At 46.9% G+C, this 9,398-nt stretch overlaps 1 protein-coding gene across 5 annotated transcripts in view; it reads right to left on the minus strand.

Annotated features, from left to right (window-relative positions):
* Positions 1-8,786, minus strand: part of LPAR1 (lysophosphatidic acid receptor 1) — a 170,951-nt gene extending 162,165 nt beyond the window's left edge. Inside the window, exons 1-2 of one of the 5 annotated variants that reach the window (XM_031654392.1) lie at positions 6,138-7,316; positions 5,686-5,757 (exon numbers count right to left, since the gene is read on the minus strand). The gene's annotated coding sequence lies outside the window, so the exon portion shown is untranslated. The other 4 variants (XM_031654390.1, XM_031654394.1, XM_031654396.1 and 1 more) reach the window with 4 other exon arrangements.
* Positions 8,787-9,398: the final 612 nt, after the last annotated feature.

Genomic DNA, 9,398 nt, shown 5'->3' on the forward strand with positions numbered 1-9,398 from the left:
ATCATCTGCTGATTACAGACTTCTAAGGCGGGGGTTCTCATTGAATACTCCTGCAATGAAACCTGCCTATAATTAATAACTCTATCTTCTCTGCTCCAGAAGTGGCTGATAGGCCTTTCATCCAGGACTTGTTTTCTACCTAACAAAAGTTTCACAGATGCCAAACGCATGCTCCAAAATGCCCCTCCTCCTGTTGTCTGAGACCCAGATGAAGCAGGGTCCTTGTGGCAATAATATTCTCTGCAATGCTTTTTGTCATCTTGGTTGTTGCACAGCTGGAAATAGTTTTCTTGTTCCCATTTACAATAGCCAGACATTCATTATCACTCTGACAAGAACTCTTGAGTGATGTCACGCTGCCCAAGTTCAAGAAGGGCCCAGGCAGGCTCTTCCAGCTTCAAACTTCTCACTCTTCATGGCAGCCTCAAGTATAGCCGCTCTAAAGCAAAAGAAAAGGGGGGCAGGCACAGACAGATACACACACAAACATACATATGAGTATGTAAAAACATACCCACACTCATCCCACACACACATAAATATACATAAGTACTAATTTTTGTAGGTTTGTATAAGCAAAAGGACAACTATGGAAGGCTATGGAACAAACTGATATCAGATGTGTAAGGTTAAAGTGGCAGAGAGATTTTTTATGTTTACTTTAGACACATCTGTAGTGTTTGAATCATTGCAAAAAAGAAATTTGTAAATGAATACAGCTACCTTCCTCTGGTTGGGATGCTTTCTATTGTGTTTACATCCCTGAGTGACTTGAAGATCATAAGTGAAATGCATTAGTGAAGCAAAGCACCATGATAGGGTGACTTCAAAATAAGTATTAGCCAGATGCGGTGGCTCACACCTGTCATCCCAACACTTTGGGAGGCCAAGGTGAGAGGATCCCTTGAGCCCAGGAGTTTGAGACTAGCCTGGGTAATGTAGTGAGAGCCCATTTCTTAAAAAAGAAAAAGAAAAAGAAAAAAATACCAGGCATAGTGGCACACACCTGCAGTCCTAGCCACTTGGAAGGCTGTAGTGGGAGAATAGTTTGAGCCCAGGAGGTCAAGGCTGCATGAGCCAGGATTATGCCATTGCACTCCAAGACCCTATCTCAAATAAATAAAAAATAAGTCTGACTTTCCACAGGCACTAGATTTGAATTATTCTACAAAGCAAACTATACACTGAGCAAAGAACCTCAAACACAAGTTGGGTTAAAAGTAAGAATAGAGAAAATGAGATGGAAGCAAGGCAGGGCTATAGATAAAACACAGCTATGTCTATCTCTAGACTTCAAAACAGATAAATCCTAGCAAAATATTTCAAGCATATAAAATGAAAATCAGATTTCCAGGCTCTGTGGTCTCCTTCCCTCAGAGGGAAAGGCCAGCTCACCTCAAAGTATTGAGATTATCTTGCAGAAAATGTTCTTAAAATGGAAGAATAACAAGATACATATGCCTGAGTTTGAAGGCATTTTAAAAGAACTTCTCCTACTAATGTCATATGATAGAAGGTAAGTTCCATGACAGAAGGGGTCCATTCACATCTTGTTTCCTGCAGTGCCATCTTCCCAGTACAGGGTGGGTACAAATGTCTACTGAATATGGAAGAAAGAGTAATATAAAGGATTAAGGAACACGTATTAAATGAAAACTAGAATTACCAACCAGATATCAGTTCTTATTCTTATTTTCCAGATGTAAAAAGACAGGCACTTTGACCTACCCAGGAGTAGCAAAACTGGAGCTAGAAAGCCTCTTGATCCCTTTTTTACCTCTTCTAGGCTTGGTTTATCTCCCAGGGTCCTTCCAGATCCTAACCTTCCAGGAGCATTCCCTGACCTCCACCACCTCACCGCTAAGGGTCAAGTGCTTCGCTTGGTGCTCCCGCAAAGTTATCTCTCTCATAAAACTTGTTACATTGAATTGTAATTATCTGTTAATCGTGTGTAAGCTCCTCCTGGAGGGTGGGATTCCTGCCTTATTCACACTCACCCCTAGTAACTAGCACAAAGTCTGGTATATAGTAGGCAGTCAGTTAAGTGCTCCTGAGATGGGGGCTTAAAAAAACAAAACAAAACAAAACAAAAAAAACATGTTTCCTCTGCCTCTGCCCCTGAACCATTTCTCCCTCCAAAGACCCAGGAATATCCTTCAATTAGGGCAGAATTTCAGAACCAGGGCAGTTAAAGGTTGGTCAAAGAGAACACCTAGACATAGGGGAAGAAAATTTAGTATAGCAGATCGACATAAAGTCTAATCTAGAGCATTGTTTAGACACATAAGGTAATGAATACAGGGAAACTTGCGATAAAGAAATGGTTCACAGTAGCAATCTCAGCATAGCAAATCCTAAACTCTGAGAAACATAGCACACGTAATGGCCATAATGAACAAAATTTCCTTCAACCAACAGTTGGAAATCCCACCCATGGCCAGGTATTAGTCAAAGTCTTTTGCTTTTAGAGAAAAAGGCTGGTTTTGAAAACATTTTCCTTTATTTTCATAATACAACAAACACAGCTTGCCCTGCCTCATGCAAGCTTATTGCATGTTTGTTTTAGCACTGGACTAAAGTTAAGGGTCTGCCCTGTCATTATATCACTTTTTTTAAACAGTAACACAAAAATAAAATAAATTATAACCTAAATCCATGAATGCAGTAAAATAGTTCTCTTTCATTTCTGGAAAAAAAATAATTAGAATTTTACATGGACTTCAGTGTTAAAGTTTCTATAGCACTGATTAGATGACAGGGACATGCAAGTATTAAGACAATTTTCTTTGGCCCAGTCCCACGAGTTAATAATACAACAACAACATTGCTTTGAAATCATACTAACCTGCTAAAAAATGCCAAGGAGTTTAAATAAAATCATCACCACCGCCACACCACCCCTCCACTTCCCCCACCAAAAGTGTGTCCTAAAATGAAGTGTACTAACCGTGGGCTTCTCCAGCTTAATTAACTTAATTTATTAAACATGCCAAACTCAAGTTCCCTTGCAGAAGATAAAACAAACTTCTGGGAAGATCATTCATTCAAATTGAATTCACAAGGTAATTGAAAGAAATTCGGCCAGCTTCTTTTTCTTTTTCTTTTTCTTTCTTTTTTTTTTTTTTTAGTTTTTTGAGATGGAGTCTTACTCTGTCTGCCCAGGCTGGAGTGCAATGGCACAATTTTGGCTCACTGCAACCTCCACCTCCCGGGTTCAAGCAATTCTCCTGCCTCAGCGTCCTGAGTAGCTGGGATTACAGATGCCCAGCACCACACCCGGCTAATTTTTTGTATTTTTAGTAGACATAGGGTTTCACCATGTTGGCCAGGCTGGTCTCAAACTATTGATCTCAGGTGAGGTCCACCCGCCTCAGCCTCCAAAGTGCTGGGATTACAGGCGTTAGTCACTGTGCCCAGCCTCTTCTTTTTCCTGTCTGTCTCCTGGGTACCCTAGCATCTCCAGATTCAAGAGCAATTCAGAGACATCCAAGTCAGTTCCACCTCTGACATGCAACTGAAAACCGACGTATATCCTCCTGTGACACAGAGGTACTGGGGAGCACATGTGAACCTACAGAGCTCCTGAATACCTCTCCCAAATGGATCCCACAGAGTGAAGATAATAAGTTAAATGCTTTAGCTCTAGGGATTTAAAATATATAGAAAGCAAGTTACTTCTACTGGAAGTTAAACTTAAAGAATTCTCATCGTTATGTCATCTCTCACTGCAGTACCCAGGGTGCTACTTGGTTTCCCCCTCTCTCTCCTTCCCTCTACCGCCTTGCCCTATCATTTACAGAGGCATTAATGCCGGTTTCAAACTAATAATAATTCTTTTTCTTCTGTGCTGCAAATACCCAACCACTGTGGTTAAATACCATGTATAACATAAACAGGGTCAAGAATGCCAGTTGCCAGAAGAGTCATGTTTAAATTAGCATTAACCAGCAAGCCCTTCCCTAAACAAAAAAGAGAGAGGGAAGAAAAAAAAAGTTTTCTTGGACAGCTCTGTGCTTGCAGAATGACTTCAATTCCACATGTTCAAAAGGCTCCACAAGGTCCAGCTGTAACACAATAGCATCATTAATTTTTACTAAATTAAATTTCTCAAAAGTACAAAGCACTATCAATTTGCAGGGAGTGGGGAGGAAGAAACCACTTATTAGTTTATTCTACAACCTTTATATAATTTGAGTAAACTGGCAATAGTGTCTTAAAACCTAGCAGCCATAAGTTACACGGATTGTAGTGGAATAAAAGCCCAGTCCTCCGTCCATCATTGCACCCCTCACTCTGCCCCAGTATGTGTTATTCAGTGTCTTTCCACATCTTGAGGTTACGTAATACTTCCTCCTCGCCTCCCTATCCCCATGTAGCACAACTCCCCCACAATTTGTCCCTTTGTAACTTTCCAGCCTTCATCACCCCACACTCTCACTTCGTCTTCATTACCCCACCATTCGTCTTTTAAAAGATATGTTATTCTTCAAGCCACATTTATAAAGTCGTCCCCTGAATCAAAACGTAATTCTCCATTCCCTGGCATGACAAAGTTCTTGGACTCTACAGCCACCATCCAGCTACACAACATTGCACATACTATTCAATATAAACCGTGAGGCTTGCTGCGTCTTTCCCCCCTGCGTTGCAGTTCTTTCTGGAGCTTCCTTTTCACCATCCTTGCATCTACCACATGGAAGGAATTCAGTAACTGTTTGCTGAAATAAAATCGCCTCCTTTTCTCTCAACTTTCTAAGACATCCATAATAGTTTTCCCTAAGTTTTTTTTTCTTTTAAGAGACAGTCTCTCTCTGTCACCCAGGCTGTAGTGCAATGGCACAATCACAGCTCACTGCAGGCTTGAATCCTGGGCTGAAGCCATCCTCCCTCCTCCGCCTCCCAAGTAGCTGAGACTACACGCACATGCCACCATACCCAGCTAATGTATTTATTTTTTTGTAGAGACAGAGTCTCACTGTGTTGCCCAGGCTGGTCTCAAATTCCTGGCTTCAAGTGATCCTCCTGCCTCAGCCTCCCAAACTGTTGGGATTACAGGCATGAGCCACCACACCTGGCCAAGGATATTTAAATAAGAGGGTAACATGACATGTAAAAATAAGAAACCAAACAGTAGTATGATGCTGACTTAAGGCCAGAGAAGACTATTAGACTTTAAACCAAGAGCTTATGTTTAAGTTTTTATTACATCACAGTTCGGCTTTTAAAATAAATAACGTTCCTCAAGGGTGTAGGCATATTGATACCAAAACATAAAAGAAAAGGAAGACAGGCCACACATCAAGCACAGACATTAAAATCTTGACCTCAAACTAAATTCTAAAAGTTCTGTTATCTGCTGAATACTTGGAGCTTCCCAGTGAAAATGATACAGTGTATTCTGCCCAGATTGCAACTTTCCATACTAAGCATTTGAAATTATTCTTGGCCCTAAATATCACTTACTTCAGACTGAATGTCACTGTGTATCAAAAACACTGAGCAAGTGAAATTTTTATTCTTTGAATGTTCCAGTAGGTCACTAATGGAATAGATTCAGTAAAACCTTGCAGAGTCTATACGGTATAATTTGAAACAACAACAAAAAAAAAATCAAATTACTTTCTGGAAAGTATTAGCTTTGAACAAAAATAGAAGTTTCGAAAGGGCTGCCACTTACATTCTTACCTCTGTTATTTCTTTCCCATCACTCACAGGGAGAGTGCTGTGTGCCCACAGACCTGAGTAGGAGCTGTTTCCCTGAGAGACAATGATGCAAATGGGTCAAGTGATGCCTAGTAGAAGTCAGACAGCAAGAATCACCTTGACCTCACCTTAGTGCATTAGCTAAGCAAACTCACAAGCTTTAAATAATAAAGGTAACAAGAGACTGATCTGAGGGGGGAAGTATTATTGATTCCCTTGAGGAAAAGAAAAAAAAAAAAAAAACAGAGGAAATAAGCTCCCAGCTCAAGGATTTTTCTCCTCCAGGCATCCTCTGTTGCTGGTTTTCTTCCATCTTCCTGGCTCTCTGGACCTCTCACTTCCCCCCTACCTTTTCCTACTGCTCTAACATAAAATAACCTCCCACTGGTTTCTAGCTATTTGGGAAGCTGGAAGGAACAGCAAGGATCACCAACCCCTTCCATTTTCCGGATGGGGAGACGGAGACCAGGAGCTGAGCTGACCCGACCGGCTGAGGTCGCGCCGCTAGGGGACGTGGTGTGCCTTGCGGGTTCGGATGATGACAACCCAGCCTTCCCTCCTCGCTCCTCGCCCGTGCCTTCCTGCCTCAAGCTACCTCCTTCTCTTGCCACTTGGTGTTTTTATCCTCAAATTAGACAAGTATCAAGAAAAAAATGCAACCTTAATATGCTTACAATGCTGATTATTATTCATAATTTTGCATTGGGGCAATTATACTCGCTCCTACTGGGATATGGAAATCAAGGGCAGAAACAACTAGATGACATTCTACCTCCCTGTGTATTTTAATGCTATTTAGTTTGGTTCAATAACCATACCTTTAACATTCCCTCTTTTTCCTTGGACTCACTCTTCTATCTGGCAAGGGAATAACTTCTTTAAAAACTTCGCATTTTCCAAGTGCACAGTCTCCCCTTAACCAGAACTGCAGACTCTGAATCACAGACCTCTGGCTTACCAGTTATGCTTAGCTGAGCAAACACACTTATGCAAATACGTGAAAAACAAACTGTTAGAGCCTGAAGGAATAGAGGATTTCGCTGTGATCATTATTTACGTTTTCAATATTGATGTTTACCAATATCTAACCCCATAGGAAACGACGCGTCCATAGTGAAACAAGTCAGCACCCACATTTATGAAAAAATCCACGGATTTCAACAAAAATGAAGAAGGGGGAGCAGAAGCGGAGAGCCACAACCTCAGGCCCCAGACAGCAGGCAGCAGCAAGTCCTGAATGCCTTCACTCGTAACATTTCAAAGGCCAAATGGCAGCAAAGAAAAACAAGAATAAACTTTAAATCCATTCACCACAAAGCAGTCCTACGCAAGCCAAAGTAGCCGTCGATTTCAAAACCATCAACTCAAAGCCAGGTCCCTCCCTTGCCTTACAACCTCCAGTTACTTGCTAAGCACGTTTGTTAGGCGGCTGGACAGAAACTTAGTTAAAAGTCCTCAGCCCGGTGTGAGGGGACAACCGAGTCAGTGGGAAACGAGAGGTGTGGGAGCCCCAGTGGCGCAGGGACCCCTCGGAGGTGCACGTCCAGCAGGACGAGGTTTTGGGAGAATTTCGAGGGCCCCTCGTAAGCCCTCCCGCGCACCCACCCCGACCCAGGTAACCGGAGGCCACCTACGTGTCACTTGGGCGGGCCCCGGGGCGCACTGACCTGGAGCGAGACAGGATGGCCGGCGGCCCGGGCGGCTGCGGCAACTTCCCTCCCGAGGATCTGTCCGCCGCTGGGTGCGGGAGGTCCGGGGAGCCTCGCCTCCTGCAGGCCGGCTAGCAAGAACGCACGGCCACCCACCCGCGCCGCGGCCCAGCGCGCGCACTCACACTCTCTCTGGCACCCGCACGCGCGCCCCCAACCACAAAGCCCGTCCACGGCGGGACAGTGTGAGCCCAGCGCGCCGTGTGGCGAACGAGCCGTCGCCGCGGCCTCTGGCTTCGCGCCCAGGGGGCGCCGTCCCCACACGCCGCGCCTGCCCCTTTACCTGCGCTTGCCGCCGCCGCGCGTCCCGCTCCCGCCGCCCCCGGGTTGGCTTCAGGCCGCGCGCCTAGTCCTGGCGGCCCCCGCCCCGCCGCCAGCCGAGCCCGTCCCTCCGCCCGCCCCTCGGCCGTCGCCCAGAGCGAGGCCGCCCCCTGCGCCCACCCCGCCGGGATCCCGTGCTCGGCCGGGCGGCGGGGAGGGCTCCGCGGCTCCGGGCCCTGGCCGCCCCAGATCCCGCCCGCGCTCAGCAGCGGAGCTGCAGACGGAGTCGCCACTCGGGGAGCGTCAGCCGCCGGTCGGCCCCTACGGCCCGGCTTTGGCGCGCTGGCAGGAGGAGGGGGCGCAGAGGGAGGGCCGGAGGAGCAGCGCCGACGCCAGCGTCCTCTCTTCCTCCGCCTTCCTTCTTTTCTGCTTGCTCCACGTAGCACAAGTCAGCAACTCCCGGGACCCCAGAGTCCGCCCTCCCCGCTCCCAAGCTGGACCCCTTACCTGGCGTGGCGCCCCCAGCGCCCCTGACTTCTGCGCCCCTTCCTCCATTCATTGGCTCGACAGCCCTCGCTGGCTGCAGGGCCGGGGCTGGGGGTAGCCTTAGCCTCCCATTCATTATCTCAGCAGCCTCCCCCGCCCCGCCCCCGAGCCGACAGACCCGCAGCGGGAGACCCGTGGCCGCCAGCTCGGGTCCCACCCCCGCCCCTCCTGAGCTCACCCCAGCGCGGGACAGCTGGCAGAACTCCGGTGGACGCCCCGGCACGGCACGGGGCATTTTCACGTTGTCGCTCTCCTCTTGCCACTCGAAAAGCTCTGGAAAACATCGCGGGGCCCACAAACCCCCGAAATGTGGCCTCTCTTTCGTGGTTCATTTTCTAAACTTTCCAGAAGGCGCGAAGTTTCTCCCAGCGCCGCCCTACACTGGAGGCTGAAAAGAACGCAGAGGCGGCTTTGCTACTAGGAAGGTGCATACGTTTCTAGTTCTGATTTTTCACTTCACTGGATCTGTAAACCAAAGCAAGTGTGTCTGCTCCCCTAGTTCTCCATATCCATGATTATAAATTTCTCTTCCGCTTTCCCAGTGTAGCTTTGCAAGTGTAAACTATCAATTTTAGTGAGAGTAATTAAGGGCGGGGACTGCACACCTGGAGGTGTAGGTGGGCGCGGCGCGGGACTAAGGCCCAGGGATCATTCTCAGGAGAGTGGCAGCCACAGGGATTCGCCCAGGTCTTATAACAACACCCACTAGATGGGGTCTCCCTAGCCACGCCACCTCACCACACCCATCTCCCACTTCTGGCTTCCCAGGATTTCCGGAGTAATCAGAATTATCAACCTCTCGCTGCACAGCTAAGGCCACCGCATATCAAAAATAGCAGCGTGCGAGTAAAAGTTTCATAAGCCCTCGCCTTGAAATGGCACAGAGGACACAGCACGACAGCAGTAAGGCATGGGAACTCAGCAGGACTGATCCCATTGAGAGAAACGCAGAACAGCGAGACAGGGCTATGTTGGTGGTGGCCACCCGGTAACCGTGGGCTTTGCAGAAGAGAAAGGTTACTGCAAACCGCAGTTGGACGGAAGCTTTTCAAGCCTCAAGTGAGTTATGCTGTGACGGGACCATGACCATCTCCCACCGGTGACTGCTTAGAACCTTGACCAAGCTCGTGTGGTTTTCGCAGGATGCTCAGGGCTGAGCCCTGGCTGTAAATAATTTAC

The sequence above is a fragment of the Papio anubis genome, chromosome 13, assembly GCF_008728515.1.
Source record: "Papio anubis isolate 15944 chromosome 13, Panubis1.0, whole genome shotgun sequence".
In the NCBI taxonomy this organism is placed as follows: domain Eukaryota; kingdom Metazoa; phylum Chordata; class Mammalia; order Primates; family Cercopithecidae; genus Papio; species Papio anubis.